Source organism: Chelonia mydas, chromosome 2, assembly GCF_015237465.2.
Source record: "Chelonia mydas isolate rCheMyd1 chromosome 2, rCheMyd1.pri.v2, whole genome shotgun sequence".
Taxonomy (NCBI): Eukaryota; Metazoa; Chordata; order Testudines; family Cheloniidae; genus Chelonia; species Chelonia mydas.
In genome coordinates, this window is record NC_057850.1 from 164,903,838 (window position 1) to 164,930,232 (window position 26,395).

Below are 26,395 nucleotides of genomic sequence, written 5' to 3' on the forward strand. Positions count from 1 at the left end.
TCCTGCCAGCACTACCGTGGTTACACTACTATTTTAAGTGTATCTACATGAATGTATCTACATGAGCAAGGAACCATACTCCCCGCTCCAAGTGCAGATGTAGCCTATATTCCAAACTCCTTCTGTATGAAGTCAAATGAAATTTCCCCAGTCGCTACTGAATAAAAGCTTCAAATAACCCGCACACATTATAGAATAGTTGTGTTACTCAATGTCACCTTAAGACAAACAGTGAAGTTTTGAAAATGCAATAGAAAATGGTAATCAAACTGCAATGAACGGTTAGGAATAAAAGATTTAAAGTATATTCTGGCTCCAGTGTGAAGATAATTTATAATTCCCGAATATATAAGGCTACAGAATGAGGAATATACACAATATCAGAGCAAAAAAACAACATTCAAACATCTTCACCACACAGCCCACAACCATATTGGATTCTTTAGGGAGGCAGAGTGGGGGAGTAGACTTGCAGCCTGGCCAAATCAAGTTTGTAAATTCTCCTGACTTAATGAAGACATCTTTATTCAAGGACTGTTTCTCTTTTGCTAGGGATAATTGATCCACATGGCCAAGCCACTTTCTTTGCTAACCTAGGTCTTCAGGCTTCAGTCAATTAAACAAGTGCTTAACTTTCAACATGTATGTCATCTCACTGACTCCAAGGAGACTACTGTCTCACATAGGTCTTGGCCTGAAGAAATTATGGAGAAAATTCCTTTTCACTGCCACTATAAAGAAGAAATCACTGAGTTAATACATTGCCTACTTTGTATTAAACCAAATTTAAGTGTGGAATTTAAATAGGGAAACTATCTTTTTAGAATGCAGAATGTTGGGGGTCGAAAGTAGAATGCATCCCCACTAAAGATAAAATGTCAAAATGATGCAGACAATAAACCCCATACATATGATTTCCCCATTGTGTTTAAAGCATTCTGACCAAAGAGAGAGAGATTCCTGCTGTTGATGCATCCACATCACAAAATCCACTACCCTAACTCATTGGCAGTCTCTTAAGGGAATTAGGAAGCCATCTGCCACTGAAAGTCAATAGAAAATATATGCACTCCCTTAGGTACTTTTGAAAAAATCTCACCATAAATGGATATGGGGAATGAGCTACATTTACACAGATCAAGGGGAGTCTCCTCTGATCTGAATTGAGTCATGTTGGTAGGGAAGCTTGTACTGTTGCAGCTTGTGCTGTACGTAATCTGTGGTAAATCGAGGACTTAATTTTCTATGTATATCAATCTAGCACTGTTAACAAACACTAAGTTGGAGTGTCTTTCCTCTCTATCTCTTATAATCAAATTACATGTTCACACACAAAAAATGTTAAAAACATAAAGGCTGCGAAGTCAAGTTCTCAAGTTAGGAAATGCCTGATTTAGAGGTTGCCTGTGCAACCTTAATTCACCACCCCCCTTGTGCATATATATTATGACACTGTCTTTAATTACCTGTTCATACACCACCACCACCCTGCCATAGGATCCCTGTCTCATTTAGTTCACAGGAGGGACCTGTTCTGGGGATGAATCAGGGTTGTGCAGTGAAGAAGACCTCTCTGGTTGCAGAAGTTGGAAGGTGGGTGGTGAATGAGAAAGGGGACTGGATGAAAAGAAAGTATGGTCTCATGATTTAGGGGCAGTTGAATGCCACAATGGAGAAATTGACTCTATTCATGCCACTGCCACAGAGTTCCTATAGAGCTGAAAATGGCTGAACTGGTTTTGTGGAAATGTTCCCCAAAAAAAATGATTCTGAGGCAGACCCGTCATTGAAAAATTCAGCTGAAACAGTAAAAGTTTGGCAAAGTTATACGCAACTGCAAATAGGGTCTTAAAAGGGAAGTTTGGGGCAACCTTAACTTTAAGTATGGTTACCTGTACTACCTATAATATATTTTCAGAGGACAGTGAATTTTTTAACCTGTAGTTTGTTTGCCATGTAGGTAGCTACAATTTGGGAGAATCATGGGTTCAAAATCTGTTCTGAGTCATTGTGTTTCTCCTTTCAATTCTTACATGTCCGTTGTGAATTCCTAGGGTCAAATTCTGACCTCATTTACAGCAGTAAAGTTGACTGGATTCCAATGAAGTGAAGTTACTCTAGATTCACCATCACAGAATCCAGATCACAATCTGGATTTGAAAAAAACTACTGGCTAGGTGTTACAGAACTCCAGTTTAAGCTGATATTTATTTCACCTTTGGAAGTAAAGAAATCCCTAAACAAAGTGGGTGCAGTTAAAGAGATTTGATATCTTTTGGCTTATAGGTAAGGTGTTACTGCTTTGAGCATTATCCCAAGCTTAATGGTAAATGAGAATACCACTAGCATTGGTAGTTTGTACTATCTTACCCCTACTAAAAAGGTAACAAAACTGACCAAACTCCCTCTTATTTATGTTTTGCAGGCAGTGTAATATTAGTTAGCTTGAACTACTTTGACCTCCTTTTTGGGTCTAGGCTTTCTGCAGCATTTCATAGTTCTTCTGAAGAGTATATCAAATTTTAAAACAGATGTGTATGAAGTCAACACCTACAGAGCCAAACGCATGGGGGACATATAGGATGGGTGAGAGAAAATGCATATGGTTTCCATCAAGGTCAGTAGATGGTTTTATGCACTCTTGTAACAAGCACACTTCCTTATGAGATTGGTGCAGTATATGGCTACTTTACTTGGGATGGCCTAAACTCTCCAGACCAGATTCTTACTTACAGCTTTCCTGCAGTGGGTGGAAACAGCATGTGGGGAGCAAAGGTAGCTTCAAGTCCGTCAGTGCAGCCACAGGCCTGATCTAAATTGCATCAGCTTGCAATGGCCTTCAGAGCCATTAGGGTTGCCAACTTTCTATTTGCAGAAAACTGAATACCCTTGCCCCACCCCATGCTCCGCCCCTTCTCCGAGGCCATGCATCTGCTCACTCCATCCCCCCTCCCTCCGTCGCTCGCTCTCCCCCACCCTGGCTCACTTGCTCATTTTCACGGGCTGCAGCAGGGGGTTGGAGTGAGAGAGGGGGTGAGGGCTTTGGCTGCAAGCTCTGGGGTGGGGCCAGAGATGAGGGGTTTGGGGTTCAGGAGGGGCTGAGGGCTCTGTCTGGGGATGCAGCTCTGGGGTGGGGCCAGGGATGAGGAGTTTGGTGTGTGAGAGGGGGATGAGGGCTCCAGCTGGGAGTGCGGGCTCAGGGGTAGGGCCATAGATGAGGGGTTTGGGTGCAGGAGCGGGCTCCAGACTGGGGCATGGCATTGGGGTGTGGGAGGGGGTACGGGCTCTGGGCTGGGGGTGCTGGCTCAGGGATGGGGCCAGAAATGAGGGTTTCAGGGTGCAGGGGGGGATCCAGGCTGAGACAGGGGGCTGGGGTGCAGTGAAGGGGTGAGGGCTCCAGCTGGGAATGCGGGCTCTGTGGTTGGGCCGGCGATGAGGAGTTTGGGGTGAAGGAGAGGGCTCTGGGCTGGGGTATCAGTGTGGGAGGGGTTGAGGGTTCTGGCTGGGGGTGCAGCTGTGGGGTGGGTCCAGGGATAAGTGGTTTGGGATGCAGGAAGGGACTCCAGGCTGAGCTAGGGGCACGGGAAGGGTTCTGGGCAGCACTTACCTCAGGTGGCTTCCAGGAAGCAGTGACATCTCCCTCTCGCTCCTGGGTAGAGGCGTGACCACGGGACTCTGCCCGCTGTCCACACCTGCACGTGCTGCCCCCTCAGTTCCCATTGGCAGTGGTTCCTGGCCAATGGGAGCTGCTGAGCTGGCGCTGGGTACGGGAGCAGTGCACAGAACCCCCATGGCCATCACTCTGCCTTGGACCCAGAGGGAGATGCTGCAGCTTCCTGGGAGTCACACAGAGCTGGGTAGGGAGCCTGCCTGTGCTGCCAACTGGACTTTTAATGGCTTGGTCAGCAGTACTGACAGGAGCCGCCAGGATCCCTTTTCAACCGGGTCTTCTGGTCAAAAACTGGACACCTGCCAACCCTAAGAGCCATGCTCTCTCCTGCCCCTTCCTTGCCCCCTAGGGCCTAGGTCAGGGCAGGGAGATAGAGCCAGCATAACAGCTGTACTCTGGCTATCTGAGAGGAGAACCGTCCACAAGCAGGATAATCAAAGGGTATGGTCTAACCATCAGTGCTGAATGGTGTCAAGGGGCTAGAATGTGACACAGAATTAGGGCCTGTGGCTACAATTTTCAAAAGCACCCAAGTGACGTAAGAACTGAAATTCCAGTGACTTTCAAGTCACTTTTAAGAACAGGAGTTTGGCTCTTACATCACTTAGCTGCTTTTGAAAGTCTGAGTACTGAAAGCATGGATTAAATTAGGCATTTCTGAAAATTTTACACTGTGACCCCTTAATGTGTATAAGATGTTTAAGTCCTCATGAGGAAATAGTCTAGATTTAATCCTTCAAGCATGCCAAAATAACTGCAGCCGGTTTTCAGTAACACTCATAACGCTGAATTGCTTTGGAGTCCTCAGCAGATAAGTGGGCTTTAAAAACAAAACAGATTACTGGAAAAACATGCTTTTGTTTCTGCCATTTGTGTCTGCTCATGTTTTCCAAGGTGCATTACAAGCCGAGACTAAAAGTATAACCAGACTCTTTTGCAACTCATCAGATCTGGAAATATGATCAACCCAGTCTCCCTGTTGCGATAAAATTATGCGATTTCTAAAGATAATAACCATGTTTTATGATCTTATCACATCTTCCATGTGATTCACAGTATTGTTTCCAGTTAATCAATATCCTTTTTCTCCAAGCATTTCAGGCCCTTTTTCATTTATTCACCTATGTGGCCGACTGGGATTAAATTAGCTGGAGGAGAAAGGAGGCGGCTTGCATTTACATTTAAACACACTTGTAGCACATGTGAGATTTAAAAATGTGGGTCAAAGTAGGGCTGTGTGTTACAGTAGCTTTAAAAAGAGCAGATGGAGAAAGTGAATGGCTGAGCTTGAATCTAAGCCTATGGGAAGTCACTAGAAGAAAGATCTCTTCCACCAACACATCAGTCCAGGGGGACTCAATCCAGTGAGGAATCTGGGAGAAGCAAAAGACTTCATATTTCAAGTTTCCTCTCCTTCTCCCTGAGTTTTAAGGCTCTGAAAATAACGACCATTCTAAAGTGCTTTAAGAACATCCGATAAGATGGTGCTATACAATTTAAGAGTATTATTATATTATTTATTATTTTAGCATGTTGCCATTAACACCTAGAATATACAAAAGAACACATCCCAGTGGAGCTCAAAATTATACCAGGATTCATTCAGTGCCTAGTCAAGACAACGAGGGGAGCAGAAAGGTGGTTTAGAGCCATCTTTCCCCCATCCAGATCCAGGTCCCACCGTGAACAAAGCTCAACTGGGCCCAAGAATCTGGCCCAAATTGCTACCTTAATTATTAATCTGGAAATCTTGGGATTTAGTGTAATTTGTGAACTGGGAACACATTCAATACTGACCACCATGTTCACAGTCCCTGACAGCCAGCCCAGGTCCTCTGCAGCATTCCAAGCTACTTACAAACCATACTTGAAGCTTTGCTGTGTCTGCCAGCTTACGCTCCTTCACTCCTCGAGCCATTCATCTAGCCCTTTCCTTTGCTGTCTCTCCAGCCAAATCACAGGTCTTTCCATGTTCCTTTTCTCAGCTTCCTTCTCTGAAGGCAGAGACCTTCGACTCGGGCTGTTCAAAAAGTATTAAAAATACAAGAGAGCTTGAATATTTGTTGAGGTTTGTTTTTATGACTAAAAGATGCAGCAGAGCCATGTCCGTTTGAAAGGCTTCCCACACAAAACTGAGCAGCAGCCACAAAAGCCTTTTGAAAGAGAAATTGACACAAGTGGGACAGAAATCTTGTAAACAGTCTCAGGTGCAGATGGTTCCTAAAGTACTACGGCATGCTGAAAACTGACTCTGTAAAAACAGCACCTTTCTCCACTCAGATCTGCTGCTTATGTATATTCAGTCAGATCTTCTGACTTCAGCGACAGAGATACATTTTAACAGATTTTTTTTTTCCTTTTTAGTCCCAGGAGCCGTGCAGAGCCAACAGAGTAGGCTGGATTCTGTTCTTTCTTGGTCTTCATCATAGTTCCAATCAGTTACACTTGTGCAATTGAAGGCAATGGGTTTGCACAGATGGCACTGTGGGCATAATTTGAAGAGAATAGGGTTGTATGGGCCTCGATGGAGATCTAATTTGGTCTGCAGATCTTTATCCCAAATGATTCATGAGAATGCAACAACTCTGCCTCTTTGACCTCAGGCTGAGTTTGTAGGTTTGTCAGTTAGAAAAGCTGGAACACTGAGCAAGCGACATGGAAGAACCAGGGCCAGATTAACCTTTTATAGGCCTAGCACCAAACATATTTGTGGGCCCCCATAGAGGCAATGGAAGATGGCCCGGGGAGGTCAGTCTCCAGAGCGAGGGGCCAGCCAATGGGGCATGGCATGGCAGGGGCGGCCCCGCTCCGCCCAGCCCAGTGCAAAGGCACTACTTACAAACCGGCAGTTGCCAGACACACAGTGGCCCGCCCGGCCCTGTGCTGCCAGCGTGTCCCTTCCCCTTGGGGGTGGGCCAGAGGCGCCGACTTCTGCTCCCGCCGGTGGGTGCTCGACCGGGCACAAGTGCTGGGAGGAGCAGGAACGCGGCATGCTCAAGGGAGGAGGTGGGGGGAGTTTGGCTGCCGGTGGGTGCGGAGCACCCACACAGCCAGCGCCTGTGTGGTGGGCCCATGCCATGCCACCCAACCCCCCTACCCAACCCCTTATGGCCAGAGCCCCTCTGGATTTATTATGCCCAGTGCCCCCTGACCTCCCCCACAAATGCATAGCGCCCTGCGCAACACCACCCCTGCCCAGCACCCCCTGCCCACAGTCCCACCACAACTGCCCAGCACCCCCCACTCCCTAGTGCCCAACATGAACAGATCTTCCCCACCCCCTCACAGCCCAGCACCCCCACCCAGACCCCTCAAAGTCCCACTTCCCCATGCTTTGCCTCCCGGCCGCATTCACCAGCCCTGCTGGGAGACGACTGTGTCTGCCGGGCTGAGCCAGCAGCACAGCCAGGGCTGGTATGGGGAGTGGAATAGCTCCAGCCCCTCAGGAGCGACACAATCAGCCAGGCCAGGGCCTGCCCTGGCCAGGCTTCCTCAAGACGTACTTGCCTAGAGAGGCCCAGTCAAGCCCCCCACACTACCCCCCCAGCTGGCCGAGACTGGCCAGGCTTCTGCACCAGTCCCAGGCGCTCAGCTCCAGGGAGACAGGCGGGGCCCCATACGGGGTGGGAAGCAGAGACTGCCCTGAACCAGAGGTGTACTGGTGTCCGGCCGGGGGCAGAGAAGAGCAGGGGAGTGGGGCCAGGGGGCGGAGAGGAGCCCTCAGCCAGCTGGCAGGCAGGCTGAGAGAAGCAAGTGGTGGGCTGGGGGCACAGTGCAAGGGAAGCAGCCTGGGGCCCCTTCTGAGCATGGGCCTGGCTCCATCGAGCCATTGGCGCCATTGTAAACCCAGCACTGGGAAGAACTGATAAAGTATGGTACTCTACTTTTACATTTTTATAGAATCTCTTATCTGACTTGAACTGCACTTTCGGAAGCTGCAAACAGCAGAGGAATATTGGGAGCAGCCTAAACAATCACAGGTAATTGGCTCTGTTACTGGTGAGAGCCTGCCTTTAGGACAGGGCTGAGCGAATCACCAGTTTGGGGGAGCGAGGCAGAACGATATAGAAATATTAGGTCATCCACCTCCCTGCACGGAGCCAATTGAACAGGCCCTATACAATGGTAACCCTTAAATCTTCCAGATGTTGCTATTTCCATCAAATATCATTACTGTCGTGGTATAGTTTTACCTAAACCTTCCTAAACTAATAAGGAGCACCTAAAGAATTCTGAGTTAGAGTCATTTAGTTACCTGGAACAATTAAAAACTCTTCCAGGGTCATCACTATTTGGAGTTAATGAATGGCTACATCATTGAATGAATAAATCACATCAGTCAGCAAATCTGTCATTGCCCATTTCATTATGACATTGTACTGCTCGTCCTTTTCTCCTCAGACGCTAGATGGAGTGGAACAGACCATCCTGAAGCACATGCTGTTGAATTCCTGACACAGACCACATGTATCACAGCACCCTCCTCCCCGCTTTTAAAATCGCCGTGCTTGCATTTTACAGCAGTCAGACACTTTCCTTCTGGTCTTTCAGACGGTACCAGCTCGTACTGTTTTTCTGTGTACTTTCCCTCATTTGAATGATCAATATTTATGATTAATAAACCAGACTGCATTAATCTTTCATGCAGTTTCTAAATGAAAAATGTATATGGAAGGCGGAGTGGTTTTATTATATTTCAGATACTATAATTTTCCTAATGTGTTTTCCCATTTTCCCAATTTTGAGAATGAAGGATAAAAAAAATGATTAGATTTACCTAGAGAAAGGCTAAAGTGGTGATGGATGGGAATCACGTCATTGAAAGCTCAGAACATAGCAAAAGCCATGGGCCTCATTCTCCTCTAACTAGTGCTGACTGGTGTAACTCCACTGACATTCAGGCTACATCTACACTACGGAGCTTATGCCGGCATAACCCCCTAGTATAGATGTAGCCTATGCTCAGGGCTTGTCTACACTTAAAACGCTGCATCGGCATGGCTGTAGCACTTCAGTGAAGACACCTGTGGAAGGGCTTCTCCTGTCAGCATAGGTAATCCACATCCCTGAGAGGTGAGGTCGATTGGAGCATTCTCCCATCAACCTAGCGATGTCTACACTGCGGGGTTAGGTCAGTTTAACTGTACCATTTAGGGATGTGGATTTCTCATACCCCTGAGTGACATAGTTATGCCAGTATAAATTTTAAGGAGAGACCAAACCTCGAAGGAATTACTCCCAGTTCACACTGGTGTAACAGAGAATGGGCTCGTTGAGTGAAATTCGGGCCTTGCTGACTTCATTGACAAAACTCCCACTGCTTTCACTAGGGTCAGGATTTCACGCATTATCTTTAAACAGGCTGGGGAGAAGAGCTAGAAGGAGGGAATAAAATCTGAAGAAATGTATGAAAATGGCATAAAAGTAAGTGATCTTTCATGATGTTAACATGTATCATTTGACCCCTGTACAGCCTGTAGAGTCGTGATGACTAGTACAAACTAAAACACTTATAATGCAATGTCAACACTTAGAAATGATGACTTGTTAATTAGTTGATCCTTAGTGAGTAATTTTTCAAATCCAGAAAAATGCAAAGGAAAATATCAGACAAAAGACCAGTTATTCAACCCTCATCTCTAGCTATTAAAATCATATCTGTACTCAGATAAGCCTTTTCAGGATTGGGGCTATGCCTATGCTTAACTGCACCACTTTACAGCAGTGGGACTCCTCCGATAGTCCATTTCTGATGTCAGAAATTAAAGGTAATATTACAAGGTTACAGGTATACAGTGCAGAGTGTGAAATAGGAGAGCTCTGCAAGGAAGTGAACCACAAAAGGAATATGCAGTCAGGATTTTTTTACATGTTTATGAATCAGAAGGAAAGGATCCTGGTAAGAGGATCACAGGAGTGTGGACTGGAGACTCTTCTGCATATGCTCTCATTTCTCAGTGGATGCCCCTTCATGGATTATTGGGCTCTGATAAGAGGGGCAATGCTGCAGAGAGCACCTGTGGGGCATCCCAAATCAAGGCCTCAGTCCTGCAAATGCTTGTACACACGCTTAACTTTACTTCTGTGAGCAATCCTATTGAAATGAATGGAAAGACTAACCATTGTACAATGTATGCTTAACTTTACTAGTGTTTGCAGGACTGGACCTAAATTAATGCTTGATTGGCTCTTACATACCTTTTAAAGTATTACTGAATGCTGTTGAAGTAAATGAGAGGAAGCTGGATGACATGCTCAATATACAAGAGTTGAGAATCTAGTGATATTTTTTCACAATAAATTACAGTTAGTGCAGACTTAAGTGCCTAACACTAGGTATTAGTTCATCCACATTTTTGAAATTTTCAAAGTTTTGGGGGGAAAAATTCAGTGCAGACTTTTGTACTTTTCAGTCAGTTCTACTAGTTCAATAGGTAGGCACTAGCTGCTCCTTTTGCCTTCAAAGGAACCGAAATCAGTTATTCAATCATAGTTGTTATTCAGAAAAGAATACTTCCAGGCATTCATTAGCTTATGTCAAAATTAAGAGAAATAAAGATAAAATTAAACCAATTCAGCCAGGAGAGAGAAACTCATGAGCATTAGAGATATTTACAGAGAATGTAAAACGCAACACTTGTCGAGTTTCAAAACTTTTCTAGACTTTACCTAACATGACAAGATATTCTGAGAAGACCTGATGTTTAGTTCTTCCTACAATATAGCCTCTAAAGCTATTTCAGTCAGTATTAAATTCTTATAGCAAACAAAAAGGTTCTAAATTCTGATGGCTTTCAGCCAGGTTTTACATGATTTATAATGAAATTTTCTCCTCTAAATTTTTGGGATTACATGACAAATTCTTAATAAAAAATGTCTTTCCGGATTATTCACTGCCTGGGTACTTACACTTAGACAACATGAATCTGCAGCTACTCTAGGCGTAGAACTCCCATTTACTTCCGTGGAAAGACAGGACCAGAGTTCCTACTGAATACAAAAATGCCGGATACAAATTTTTAATCAAACTATTAAAAAGTTATGTTGCTGCTGTTGGGATGTGTACTTCAAGAACTCACTCAGCTTGACCATGTTTGGTTTTTAAACATACTGCAGAAATGTCATGAACACAGTGACGCAAGGGTTTATTGTGATTAAATTCACCAAGAAAATGAAAATAAAATGGAAATAAAATGGAAAATACCATTACTGCTGCTCTCTCCATTGATGCCAAAAAGGATTTTTTTCATTTTATGTTTTTAATTCAATTTATTATGTTTTGATTTCATAGCAGAGAGTTTAACACACACACACACACACACACACACACCCACAAATCCTCATGAGAACATAAGACAGCATGAGTTCAGTAGAAACAAACAGCAGCCTAGGATAGAACTGGAGTGGAAGGAGCACTGTATCAGCCTGAGCCAGCACTGCTGACTCAAGTAGAGGTAACCTCAGTGAATCTACACCCCCTCCTGAGTGGCACCAAATGCAGCTCAACATCTGGACCCAGACACTTCGTACACTCTCGCAATCCCGAAAGTGTCTCTGGAATCCACTTTTGCAGTTAATCACTGATTAGAACTCAAACTTGGGTTCCAATAGAATACTCTGACCAATAATGACAGGTTTCAGAGTAACAGCCGTGTTAGTCTGTATTCACAAAAAGAAAAGGAGTACTTGTGGCACCTTAGAGACTAACCAATTTATTTGAGCATAAGCTTTCGTGAGCTACAGCTCACTTCATCGGATGCATACTGTGGAAAATACCAGCAGGAGAGTGGGGTGTGGGGAGAGAAAGCCTTTTGTAGTGGTAAATACCCATTTTTTCATGGTTTGTATGTATAAGAACATCTTCTGTATTTTCCACAGTATGCATCCAAGGAAGTGAGCTGTAGCTCATGAAAGCTTATGCTCAAATAAATTGGTTAGTCTCTAAGGTGCCACAAGTACTCCTTTTCTTCTAATCAATAAGATTTCTCAATTAGAGGATAAGACAGATATAGTAGAAAATAAATTGGATGAGAAACAGAGACAAATAGCTGATTTGGAAATATAGAAAGACAAAGTCCTTCTAAAAGATAACTGTTTTACACAGAAGGGCAGAGAACCTAAAAAAAAAAAAGGCAAATTATATTCACATTTCTTTGAAGCATGAGAGCTAGCGTATTTTGGAATCAGTTTTCTTGTTCTTGAACTTTCTCAATTACAACGTTCCCCTGGAGGGAATAGTAACAAAGAAACTGAGTCTGTGTCTTTAAATGGATCCACTTCACTATTTTCTACAGTTATTTCTTTTGAAAAAGCTATTTGATTGAAGAGAAAAATGATGTAGTACGGGCAAAAGAGAAAATATTCTCTATAAGGAGCAAAAGGTGCATATTTTTCTTGATGTGGCCAATAGAAAAAATTACTCACTCTCTCTCTCTGTGGTGATTGTGTGTCTGGGTCTAGGAGTGTTTTTTTTTCCAGCAAAATTGCAATTTGATATAGATAAAATAATTCAGAATTTTATGAGGAGGATGTGTGGGTCTTTTGGACCTTACACATTCATGCAACAGACTCAGAAAATGGGGCTACTATTTTGGATCTAGACTTTTTTTAAGCTATAGCTATTTTTATTTCTGCATGGAGTAAAATAATTCAATTATCGCTTTGTGCTTTTTTGGAAGATTTCATAGTGCTTGGGTTTACTAAGAAAGAAGACAAAGAAGTTGTTTGACTATTTATTTTGAGAAACTGGTATATTTAAAAGTTTTCCTGTACTGGTAGAGGGCTTTTCAAATTTTGATATGATCACTCAGGGAAGAGATTTATTTTTAAAATACGAATGCTATTTTTTGTCATTGTTCTGATTAATTAGTTGTGAAATTCAAACATGTCAATACAAATATTGATAACTGTTTCCCCCTTTGATGTGGGAGAGGGACACCAAAATACTTAAGGTCAGCACCTTACATAGTGATATTGGACCAATGAAAGTATGCAGAATGTAGTGAATTACCAGAGAGGCCAATTGCATCGCAACATGTGAAAGTCTGAAGTCATAAATGGCCTTACTTAAAGCTCATTACAGTACTAGAAATATTACAGCCACTTCAATAGCTAGGGCCAACAACGGAGTAAAGTATTTATTTATTTGCCACCAAAGTCCAGAGACTGATGTTCATAAAAATGAACACACAACTTTGTGTGATACTTTCTTCCGGTAAGAGAACAGAAAGCTTTATTAGCTAAGTGAGTAAAAAATGAGTACAACTGTGCAAATAAATTTATTTTTCAGTTCACTGGCAGTTCTGAAAATTTCATTTCAGTTTGATCCGAATTTTTGTTTTTCAAAATTCAGCGAATTGGAAAGTTTAAAAAAAATGGGTCAAATGAAAAGTTTCATTCGACCCCAAAAATGAGACATTTAGGTTAAATTTTGAGGATTTAAAGGTTTAATGTCTAAACATAAAATTGAAGGAATTGCTAAACAGTCATTTTGAACCCCTGCCCCCTCCAAAAATGTGTTTCATTCAAAGATATCAGAATGAAATATTTTGATTCTTCAGAATCCCCCCCCCCCCCCCCACACACACACACACTTTGGTGGAACTGACAGATTTGGAAAACATTTTTGGTGTTGCCAAATCTGCACTGTTCACCAAAAAATATTCTGAATGAAAAATGTTGCCTAGCTCTATTAATGAGATAATAGAGATGACTAATCTTGTTACTAACAATTAGAAACACTAGATGGGGATGGAGGCCAAAATATAAAACAATTAAAAAAAAAGAAGTTTTATGGTCAAGAATCTAGGGATGTGTGAGAAATGAACATTAAGGAAGTGCAGGCTCCCCCATGATTCCATCCTAGCTAATGCTCATGCCATGCTCTGCATGGGGTCAAGGATATCACTAAGTACGGTTCATCCCTCTGATGGGTACATTAGAGACTGGTGCTGCTCCAAATATTTTGATATAAATTAAGCATCCAAAATGATTCCAGATGCATGTCCCAAACTGATTCTGTGAAACTGGGCCCAAAATCTTGTAAGTACCAGTTCTTTTTGCTGGTGATATTTCTGACACTTCTGCTTCTAGATCCAACCAGTAATACAACCAGAAAAGGCTTTTCTTGTAGTGTTTCAGTGCTTCCTGTTTTGATCAGAACCATGCAAAAAAGTAAAGAGAGTTTGGTAATTTTGGGGCTAAAAATGTGTGAAAGTCACAGAGATTATATTTTCTGTTTTGTATTTCCCCATGGAGAGAGGAAGGAATCCAACTTTCTTATTATGACTTTATGTCCTAATGTACAGCTTTGTTTTTGTTTTGCTGCTGGCACTGGCTGGTGAAGCAGTGGTCAGCTCTGCTAGAAGGCTGAATATGTTTTTAATGCATTTCTATTAGTTGTTTGTTTCTCCTTCCAATCTACAAGGTGGTATTTCTTGCCCTGGCTCTATTTCTTTAAGCAGGCAAGTTGCCACTGCTTCAGTCCCAACTCGTAAGTGTCTTCTTTCAACTCAATTGCTCTGTCTCTTACCTCTCATCTACAAATGAGACGAGAGAAGAATGACTTGGTGGCTCACTCCTGCATTTTATTTATTTTATTTTTTGTGCTGTGTGACACCAAATTTCTATGCTCTGTGCTTAGTCTTTCCCTCCTAAGCGTATTTGTAATGTTTATGTGATGTTCCCCTCTTGATGTTCACATAAGTGATCAGGTTACTGGAGAAAAGAGCTGTATCTTGGCCTCAATATTCATATCCAGGTCTTTTAAACTTACTCCATGTCAAAGCTCAGATACAAATATTTGGTTCAGCCTATGTTAAAGGTAGGAACCAGTTATGAAATTTGTATCCTTCTTCCAGAGTCCCCCAATATTTGGAAACTGTTGGACAATGAGCATCCAGATTCCCATTTTTCCACGGATGTAGATCTCTGTCTTAGCTACTCTCTCTCTCTCTCTCACACACACACACACAGACAGTTCTTACAGACTTTGTCCCTTTTATGTCATTGGTTCAAATCGTGCAGTCTTTAGTCCAAGCTGCACATTCAAATTCAAACTTAGATCTGGAGTTTGGATGCGGGGTTCAGATCAGGCCCATCTCTACTTTTAACAGCTAAGCAAGCACCAAAGGAGAGAATTTAGCTCGATTTAAATTTTAGGTGCCACTGCTACCCTTTCCTCCACATATTTAAATTCTCTACTTATTTTCACTATGTGGTGAATAATGAGACACAGCTCTCTAAAATTTACATACATGCTGAATATTAGAAGTCCGTCCAATTTTAAGGACTTACATTTTAAAAAAGTCCAGTTAACAAAAGAAACCCTATACAAAATCTTTCAACTGTAAGACTTGTATAGTGACAATTACATGTACAACAATTGGGCTTTTGCAACAGTCACTGCCCTAGTTAAGGTCACAGTACCAGTGCCAAAAAGCCAAGAACAGTTCTTTAAAATAAGACTAGAACTATGGGCTTGTTTCTCCTCACATTAATACCAGAGTAAGTTAGGAACAGAGCTAGGCTCACTGGTAGTTCTTAAAAATTTAAAAAAAAAAAAGAAATCCATTCAGGTAGAACTGAAACCAAAATATGCTGAAATTTCAGCAATCACGTCTGCTTCTGGTTGAACAAAAACATTCTTTCTGGGCATTTTTACAGGGCTAGATTCACAAAACAGGGAAGATGGAAGCACATGGGAACAATGTCCCTCTTATAATTTTTAGCCCAGTCATTAGGGCACCCAACTGGTGGTGGGAAACCCAGGTTCAACTTCCCTTTTCTGCCTGATGTGGAGCAGGAATTTCAACAGGGGTCTCCCACCTCCTAAACCAATGGGCTGTTCTGGGGTGAGTCTAACAGTCTCTCTGGTGAAACTATTCCAATTTGCAGGAAATACTTGAATATTTTTGTGCAAGACAGACAATATGAATCTGTAGCCTGACAATTAGGATATTCACCTGGGAGGTGGGAGATTGGTTCATGGTTCTGCTCCACTGAATATTTCTTAAGGGCTAGATCCTCAGGTGCAGGGAGTCACAGGAGTGTCACAGAAATCACTGGATTTATGCCAGTTTACACCATTTCATGATCTGGTCCAAATCAATTCCTGTGTTAACATATTGTTAAATCATTTTTGCAGCTGTGCAGATATAGAAAAAAGAGACATCAGCTGCTTTACAACAGTTTTGGCTGCTGCTCTCCACCATTTCCTGTGCCACTGAAGGCTAACTGCTCTCAGTTAAAGGGCGCGGGGAGGAGGGGAAGACAGCTGCAACCTTTGAAATAATTTTTCCATTAAAAAGATGTGATGCAAAACTTTGCCATATTTAATTCATTTTCGGTGTTCAGACTATTTCATTCATTGTTTATTGCAGACATTTGTAGGGCACCCAGCATCAAGGTATCTGACATATTTCTTGTCCACACTACCATATTTAACAGGGCCCATAAATACGTGGGTTGAAGTCCTGGTCAATGGGAAAGATTCTCAGACTCCAGTGGGGGTCCAAGATTTCATCCTTGTGTAAACTGATTTAAATGGAGCTACATGGATTTAGACCAGCTGCGAATCTAATCCAATGTGTGTTTTTGACAGATGTTAGCTTTAAGATCACATGAACAGTCTATCTCAAGAGCACCTGTTTCTTGAATCTACAGCAGGACATTTTAAAAAATTATGTTAACGCACATGAAATTACACAGGTTTGCAGTATATTCCAAAGCTCTTACACCTTTTGACATAAAGCAGGTTTTTCCAACATCTGCAGAACCATGATACACAAATAAGAAACAACTTAACCTATGAATCAAGGCAGCTTCCTCAACACAGCAAAATGTTTCCCTTCTTTACAAAGAAGAAACACCACCCAAACCAAAAGGGGTTGCATAAGAGTAACTAAAAGCAAAATATGATGATGATTAAACTTTTATGTGGTGGTGTCATTTTAGTGACTTGTTCCACTTTTGAATATTCTGTTGCTTTTTTTATACTAGTCTTGCATCATTACTTTAAAAAAACACTTATGCTGAATTTTAGAAATGAAGGAACTTCTCAGACTCTGCACCGCATGTGAATTAGAAAACCTTCTATTTATTAGAGGACCCAAATTCAGGATTCTGAACTCCTGAAAGAGTTACCACTAGTCCTTTCCATCTAAAACTTCTTCAAAACTTCAAATTAATAAGCCCTACTCCCTGGTAGGTAGGAAAGTATTATTCCTACTTTACTATTAAGTAAACTGAGGCACATAGAAGTTAAGGACAGAGGGGGAAGATATTCCAAGGCACAAATTACAGTTATGCACCTAATGCCTACTGACTTTCAAAGGGGGATTGGTGCCTAACTGCCTTTGAAAAACTCCCCCCAGATATAGGAATAAGGCAGTATACAATTAAATATTTGATGATCCTTCTTGTGGTGCTCACCATTTTCTACATTTTTGAACCATAAGAAATCAGTCAGAGCAGCAGTATATAAAGAGATAGGCCTTGCATGTTTGTATAAAATTTAGTAGACACATATTTGGAGCCTGTGTGGTTTCCACATTTGTTTATTGTGTAAAAGAGAAAGACACATCAGTGCCAAAGCCCCTTGAAGCCAATAAAAAGATCCCCACTGACTTCAATGGGCTTTGGAGCCAGCCCCTAAAGATTTGCCAGAATACAAACGTTTTTGCATTATTCACCCAGCTTAATAGCGCCAAAGTAGCTATTATCTGATGATTGTTCTGTGTCCTGTATGAAAGGAGCTTGTTTCTGCTCAATTCTCTGCAGACAAGTATCTCCCAGGCCACTAGACGCCACCACCACAGTTACCGCTAGTTGTCGGTCTCAGCAGTGAGGGCAAGAATTGAATGGGCGCAGAGACTAAGCTACTTTTCATGCTCAGAGGTGAGCTCTGCATATCAGTGTTAAGGCACGTTGGTGAAATATTGGGGGAATGCTTGCCCTTACGTTGATTATGCAGCTCTTGGCCTGTGGCTATGTCATTAATTGAAAGAAGCCAATGTCCTTTCACTGAATTCATATGCAATATTGAAAAATAAAAAATACAGGAGCAAGGCTCCACTAGAGAACACAAGGGCTGGCAGAGGGAATGGGCATGAGGCCCACCTTTGGAAGTCAAGAACTTTTTAGAACAGTCATACTTGGCTTGTGTTTAGCTTTGACACAAATTTGAGGCATTATAGGAAATCAGACAGGTATTCTAATGATCTGGATGATAGAATGGATTGCACCCTCAGTGAGTTCGCGGATGACACTAAGCTGGGGGGAGAGGTAGATATGCTGGAGGGTAGGGATAGGGTCCAGAGTGATCTAGACAAATTGGAGGATTGGGTCAAAATAAATCTGATGAGGTTCAGCAAGGACAAGTGCAGAGTCCTGCACTTAGGACGGAAGAATCCCATGCACTGCTGCAGGCTGGGGACCAACTGGCTAAGTGGAAGTTCTGCAGAAAAGGACCTGGGGATTACAGTGCATGAGAAGCTGAATCTGAGTCGTTTCAGAGTAACAGCCGTGTTAGTCTGTATTCGCAAAAAGAAAAGGAGTACTTGTGGCACCTTAGAGACTAACCAATTTATTTGAGCATAAGCTTTCGTGAGCTACAGCTCACTTCATCCAATGTATGAAGTATGTATGATGTATCCGATGAAGTGAACTGTAGCTCACGAAAGCTTATGCTCAAATAAATTGGTTAGTCTCTAAGCTGCCACAAGTACTCCTTTTCTTTTTGTGGATATGAGTCAGCAGTGTGCCCTTGTTGCCAAGAAGGCTAATGGCATATTGGGCTGCATTAGTAGGAACACTGCCAGCAGATCGAGGGAAGAGATTATTCCCCTATATTTGGCACTGGTGAGGCCACATCTGGAGAACTGCGTCCAGTTTTGGGCCTACAGAAAGGATGTGACAAATTGGAGAGAGTCCAGCGGAGGGTAATGAAAATTATTAGGGGGGTTGGGGCATATGAGTTGTGAGGAGAGGCTGAGGGAACTGGGCTTATTTTGTTTGCCGAAGAAAAAAGAGTGAGGGGGGATTTGATTGCAGCCTTCAACTACCTGAAGAGGGGTTCCAAAGAGGATGGAGCTACGCTGTTCTCAGTGGTGGCAGATGACAGAACAAGGCACAGTAGTCTCAAGTTGCAGTGGGGGAGGTCTAGGTTGGATATTAGGAAAAACTATTTCACTATGAGAGTGGTGAAGCACTGGAATGGGTTACCTAGGGAAGTGGTGGAATCTCCATCCATAGAGGTTTTTAAGGCCCAGCTTGACAAAGCCCTGGCTGGGATGATTTAGTTGGGGCTGGTCCTTCTTTGAGCCAGGGGTTGGACTAGATGACTTCCTGAGGTCCCTTCCAACCCTGAGATTCTATGATTCTGTGATTCTCCTTAGCTCAAATTCAATCCATTCATTCCTAAAGCCTTAACATATGTGAGTATAAATCCATAAATGATTGGGATACCATTCTGTAAGTACAAGGTAAGGGATTGTTTTTGTATGAGTTTTGGAGAAGCATGAATCATCTTTCTTGGGTAGCTTCCCAAATACTTCATGTGAAGTCCTAAGCATCTCCAGTGATTGCAAAGCAAATTGTACAGTTGATGAATACCATATGCATTTTTTTCAGAAAGGGAAAGTCTATTTGTAGGAGATCCTGACTGAGTTGCTGCGTATTCTTTTGCTCAAATTAAATGTTGTACAGTTTTCCAATGAGTTGATGAGATACTGCAAGACTATCTTAAGTTTCTTTTGTCACCTTTCTTTTGTAGATAACAACAACAGTGTTAATCCAGTCAGTTTTCTACCATAGGCACACAATGAACAGCAAATCATGCTGGGCTCTCTTAGTCTTTCATGTAGTTAATCACAGTCTGGTCTACTATAGCCAGCCTGTTACAGACAGAAGTCAACTTAACAATTACTCTTGGGGAAATTCTACACTGCTGCGCAAGTGCAGAATTAATGTCCCCCACAGATTTTTTTTAACCCTCAAAATAATTGATTCTAACAGGGAGGCGAAGGGAAGCCATGAGAGGGGTCATGCTGCAATTACACCTTTTTCTCACCAGGGCTGATGTAATGCCAGAAGAGAGGATATCTGGCTCACATGCCAGAGCAGCCAGCAGTGGAGAGAAAGGAGGCAGACGCTGCCTTCCTCACAGCACTGTGCCTAAGGGGCCAGGTAAGGAGGCACAGAGTATGGGAGGGATAGAGATTGGGGCACATGGGGGGTCACACAGACTGGTGTTCAGAGGGGCTGGTAAGGAGAGAGATTGGGGTGGGAGCATTGGAGCTTGTGGGGTGACAACATTGAGTTGCGGCTGAATGGGAGTGTGGGTGCAGGGCCACATGAGGGACAGGAAGTGGAGGGGTGCAGGGAGACATGAGGACAGAGGCAGATATGCCTGATGGAAGGAGAGGCTAGGGGGTCAGCCAGAGTCTGCATGGGGGAGGCTCTCCAACTCCCTAACAATCCTTCCCCCGCCTTGCTTACAAAAATCAGACATGAAAATACAAAAAAGTGTCACAGCACACTATTACTGAAAATGTGCTTACTTTCTCATATAATTATAAAATAAATGTATTGGAATATAAATATTGTACTTACATTCAGAATTTCTGAAGTCTGAGCCCTGCCACCTGCGGCTGAAGCATGTAACTTAGCTTTGTGGGGCTCCCTGTGTCATGGAGCCCCGGGCAATTGTCCTGCTTGCCGCCCCCTACACACCAGTGCTGGACTTGGGACTCCCCTAAACCCATCCTGCAAAGCCCCTGGGGGTCATGACCCCCAGGTTAAGAAACACTGAATTAAGCAAATATCTATATGAGTTGATGTACTGCCTGGAAGACCTCTATGTACCCCCAGGGGTACATGTACCCTTGGTCAAGAACCACTGCCCTATGCAAATGCATTAACTTCAGTGAGGTTAGACAGGTCATCAAACAGTGTGAAATTTGGTCCTGAGAGTATAGTGACTATCTGATCCAACATACCATAACAGCTCACATACATCAGTGAATAGTGGACCTGATCTCCATCTCACAGGTATTAGAAGTGAAGTCCCTCTTGCTCAGTGGGAATTTCAATCTAATGTCTCAGCTGAATGGAGGCATCTCTAATGGTGCAAAATTCATCCTCACAATCCTGTCTGGGGTACAAACAAAATCCTGTTTCTCCTTGAAAGCTGTGGAATTTGAGATTTGATATGAAATTGATCCCTTAAAGAAAAAAAGTACAAATATTTTTTCAGATGCTTCTGTTGACTTAACCAGGGATATTTATGAGGCCTGGTAGAAAATTCGGTCAAAACTGCTTTGACAGAAAATTGGATTTTGTCATTTTTTTTAGTCTGCTTTCCATGGAAAATTTTGGCTTCTCATAAAAAATTCCTAAAACCCAAAGAGTTTCCATTCAGAAATGCCACCACAGTGTCTTGTAGGATTTGTAGCTTGGATGCCTCATGTCCCCAGGCAAGATGTCATCTCCATCATGGCCTCAATCCATGTTGCACCATAGTAGTTCTGCAAGAGGGAAAACTGTAGTGCACCCTGGGAGATGTAGTCCAGCCAGGGAGCCCAGCCCTATAGAAAAAAACTAAAGGCACGAGGCACCACAACAGCATTTCTAAAGTCAACATTTTCAGTTTTCAGCTGGAAGTTTGATAGTTTTGATTTTTTTGCTAAAAAGTCTCAATTTTCCACATAAAAACAAATGAAAACAACATATTTTTCAAACCAGCTCTAATACATACATTAAAAGACACCGCCACCGCATAAGCCCATAATGATATGTTTCTTTTTAAGCAGTTAAGAAGTCAACTGCTGCTCACATACACAAATGCAAAAGGGGAAAAGCAGTGAATAGATCAGGAAACATTAGAAACTGAACTACTGACATTGATGAATTTGGTGAGGGGCATATTGTTCACAGTTGTTAATTCTCTAGGTTTTTTCATGGCTGAAAAATGTGTTCTTTCAGGAGGTGTTTCATTAAACAGTTGAGACAGTTGCATTTCTAGTGACATTATGAAGGCTACTAACAAAATACATTTTTATGGTTTAAATTTAGGGAGAGGGGAGAAATCAGTGAGTTAAGAGTTCTGTCCTTGAATACGGTACTAAATGCAGGACAAATATTTTAAAAGTGGATCCATAAGAAACAGTAAACATATGAAGGTCTCCATTACGGTACCCAAGCCAGAGAGTGTGTTTGTACATTACCACGATGCCAGCCCTGAGTATTCTGCAGTAATACTGAAATTGCTGAATTGCACATAGTTTATCACTAGAAATGTAGGAAAATTAGGAATATATGAAAACGCACGGAACATATTTTAATAAGAACTATACATCATCACGCTCGATAACCTTAGTGAAAAAACACTCTGCAGAGTGTAGAATGAATGCACAGCACATGATGTGGAATCAAATTGGTCAAATCAAAATCAAACTATGGTATTTACAGTGTTGCCAACTCTCATGATTATTTCACGTCTCACAATGTTTATTATTTTTCTTAAAGCCCCAGTTACTGGAGGAAAGAATCTTAGCTTTCATATTAGAAGTTTTTATCTCTTAGTGTTGTGGGGGAAAAGTCACCATGAAAATTTAAACTGAATGAAATGTAAAGTCTCAGAAAGCAGAAGGCTTATAAAGAACCCAAGGTTATTTCTGTAAATCTGAGGCCAATCTCATGATTTTGGAGGTCTCACTCATGATTTTTGAATATATGGGGTTGACAATACTGTGATATCACTAAAAGGCACTTTTAATCAATGAGGACTATTCTCATACTGATGTTCAACTTTCTACCTCCCTCCCCCAGCCATTTCCATTTGACAGGTGTTCATGAGGTAATATTGTTTTTTGTAAAGGGAGAAGTTCTCTTTTTTTTTAATTCTACCTTTAGTTAGAAATAGCTGCATTTGTTTTACTTAACCTTTGGGTGGAGACCAGATCAATACAAATTCAGTCTGAAATGTCAGAGATGAGTGACTGAAAATAGGGGTTTAGAATGGAAAGTTTTACAGTCTGAACTATAGCAATCATGGTTGTTCCCACTATAATTATACCCATAATACATCTGAAACAAAATAAAGATACAATGTTAGGGAATTAACTCAAAGATCCCTATCTGAATATTTCAGAAAACAGAATGATTAACTGAAAAACTAGTTCTATAATGTATTTCTATGGGTTTTCAATCAGTAGTAATTAGGAAATTTGAGGCTTATCGACAGGTGGAATGCATGATTAATTTCAAATTAGTCACAGAAAGATTGGAGTTGGGTAGATGAGCAAGTTGAATTTGTATCAGTAAATACTAAACCTAGGTTGACGTTTAAATTTTCAGCACGTTACATATAGCTTCAAGACAAAAGAATGTGATGTATAATTCCATGTCAGAGTTATGTACTAAATGTAAAACAGATGCAGGATTTTCACATATGTTTAGAAAATGTAGATGAATTGCAAAGTTCTGGTTGAATGTCATTTAGATTCTGTAAGACTTGCTCGATGTTTTTGATTTATGTAATCCAGATGTTCACATTTTAAGTAATACTAACCAGGCAAAGCAAAAGTGTGAGAGTGGTAGTGTCAATAGCAAGAGACGGAGACATATGAGTCTCTAATGTTAATATCAGATTGGACAAGGACAGAACATAGCAGCAAAGAAGCATGAAGGACAACATGAAGGAAAACCTCAGCCTGGTCCAGTCCACACAAGAGATCCACTTCCTGGACACTATGGTGCTAATAAGCGATGGTCACATAAACACCACCCTATACCGGAAATCTTCTGACCGCTATTCCTACCTACATGCCTCCAGCTTTCATCCAGACCACACCACAGGATCCATTGTCTACAGCCAAGCTCTACGATACAACCACATTTGCTCCAACCCCTCAGACAGACAAACACCTACAAGATCTCTATCAAGCATTCTTACAACTACAATACCCACCTGCTGAAGTGAAGAAACAGATTGACAGAGCCAGAAGAGTACCCAGAAGTTACCTACTACAGGACAGGCCCAACAAAAGAAAATAAGAGAATGCCACTAGCCATCACCTTCAGACCCCAACTAAAACCTCTCCAACTCATCATCAAGGATCTACAAACTATCCTGAAGGATGACTCAGATCTTGGGAGACAGGCCAGTCCTTGCTTATCGACAGCCCCGTAACCTGAAGCAAATACTCACCAGCAACTACACACCACACAACAAAACCACTAACCCAGCAACCTATCCTTGCAACAAAGCCTGTTTCCAACTGTGTCCACATATCTATTCAGGGGACACCATCATAGGGCCTAATCACATCAGCCACACTATCAGAGGCTCATTCACCTGCACATCTACCAATGTGATATATGCCATCATGTTCCAGCAATGCCCCTCTGCCACGTACATTGGTCAAACTGGACAGTCTCTACATAAAAGAATAAATGGACACAAATCAGACATCAAGAATTATAACATTCAAAAACCAGTCAGAGAACACATCAATCTCTTTGGTCACTCGATTACAGACCTAAAAGTGGCAATTCTTCAACAAAAAAACTTCAAAAACAGACTCCAACGAGAGACTGCTGAATTGGAATTAATTTGCAAACTGGATACAATTAACTTAGGCTTCAATAAAGACTGGACGTGGATGTGTCATTACACAAAGTCAAACTATTTCCCCATGTTTATTCCGCCCCCCCCGCTGCTGTTCCTCACACGTTCTTGTCAACTGCTGGAAATGGCCCACCTTGATTATCACTACAAAAGGTTTCCACCTCCCCCACCCCCCCACCCCAGCTCTTCTGCTGGTAATAGCTCACCTTACCTGATCACTCTTGTTACAGTGTGTATGGTAACACTCATTGTTTCATGTTCTCTGTGTATATAAATCTCCCCACTGTATTTTCCACAGCATGCATCCGATAAAGTGAGTTGTAGCTCACGAAAGCTTATGCTCAAATAAATTTGTTAGTCTCTAAGGTGCCACAAGTCCTCCTTTTCTTTTAACATGTTTCTTGTTAACTGATAGGCTAAGAACAGGGAAACAGATCATCATTACTGCCATTAGAATAAAGTTGTGAAAGGCTGCAGCAACTTTGAGGCATACTCAGGTTCCACAAGAGCCATGCTCATAGGAAAGGAGAAATGAGATTCAGATGTTTTCCAGTCCTAAATAAACCTCTAGCTACAATGAGACCTACCCTGCTGTTTTATTCCTCCACCATCCCCAGATTTGTTCTATCCAATGATTCTGGAGAGGAGATATTAGGTCCCCCCAACGCACAACACACACACCCCTCCTACAGCAATATTCACAAATGAGATACAGCTCTACACTTGTGTATTGCTATAGAATGGTAACAGAACATAATTATACTTTAAATATCCATAGCACCTTTCATTTAAATCTCTCTCAAAGTATTTTGCAAACAATTAATTATGCTTCACAACCCCTCAATGAGGTAAGTATTAATGTAACCATTTTACAGGTTTAAGCCCATGGAAGTTAAGTGGATTTTTCCATGAGCACCGAGTGAGTGGCAGCAATAGTAACAGAAGCCAGGAGTCGCCAGTCTCCTGCTCGGATTCTCCCTCACAATTCTCCATTATAATTCTAATGAACCTAGTTACTTATTTTAATACAGCTTCTCCCATCTAACATCTTTACCATGTTGTGTCTTGCTGATTACTCAGCATGAAGGAAAAGGCCCAGGTAGGGACCATCCAATTGTGGAGGTAAATACGTGGTTACGCAGGTGGTGTCTGAGGGAGGGCTTTGGATTCTTCTACCATGGGCTGTTCCAGGAAGAAGGATTGCTAGGAAGAGATGGGATCCATCTAAAGGAGTGGGGAAGACCATCTTTGCAGGCAGGCTCCCTAACCTAGTGAGGAGGGCTTTAAACTAGGTTCGCCGGGGGATGGTAACCTAAACCCGGAGGTAAGTGGGAAAGTGAGATTCCAGGAGGAAACACAAGGAGGAAGGTGCAACAGGGGAAGCCTCCTGATTCATACTGAGAAAGTAGGGCAATCGGCTAGTTATCTTAGGTGCCTGTACATGAACGCAAGAAGCCTGGGAAACAAGCAGGAAGAATTGGAAGTCCTGGTAGTCAAAGAACTATGATGTGATTGGAATAACAGAGACTTGGTGGGGTAACTCTCATGACTGGAGAACTGTCATGGATGGGTATAAAGTGTTCAGGAAGAACAGGCTGGGGAGAAAAGGTGGAGGAGTTGCACTGTATGTAAGGGTGCAGTATGATTGCTTAATGCTCCAATATGAAAACTATAGAAAAGCCTGTTGAGAGTCTTTGGGTTAAGTTTAGAGGTGAGAGCAACAAGGGTGATGTCGTGGTGGACATCTGCTATAGACCACCAGACCAGGAGGATGAGGTAGACGAGGCTTTCTTCAGACAACTAACAGAAGTTTCCAGATTGCAAGCCCTGGTTCTCATGAGGGACTTCAATCATCCTGACATCTGCTGGGAGAGCAATACAGCAGTGCACAGACAATCCAGGAAGTTTTTGGAGAGGGTTGGGGACAAATTCCTGATGCAAGTGCTGGAGGAACCAACTAGGGGCTGTGCTCCTCTTGACCTGCTGCTCACAAAAAGGGAAGAAATGGTAGGGGAAGTAGAAGTGGGTGGCAACCTGGGCAGCAGTGACCATGAGATGATCCAGTTCAGGATCCTGACAAAAGGAAGAAAGGAGAG

At 42.3% G+C, this 26,395-nt stretch overlaps 1 long non-coding RNA gene across 1 annotated transcript; it reads right to left on the reverse strand.

Annotated features, from left to right (window-relative positions):
- Nucleotides 1–282: 282 nt before the first annotated feature.
- On the reverse strand, nucleotides 283–24,813 carry LOC122464632. The gene is made up of 3 exons (XR_006288832.1): nucleotides 24,511–24,813; nucleotides 5,529–5,690; nucleotides 283–731 (listed from the first exon to the last, which is right to left on the reverse strand). It is a non-coding gene; the product is annotated as an uncharacterized LOC122464632 (long non-coding RNA).
- Between the last annotated feature and the right edge of the window lie 1,582 nt (nucleotides 24,814–26,395).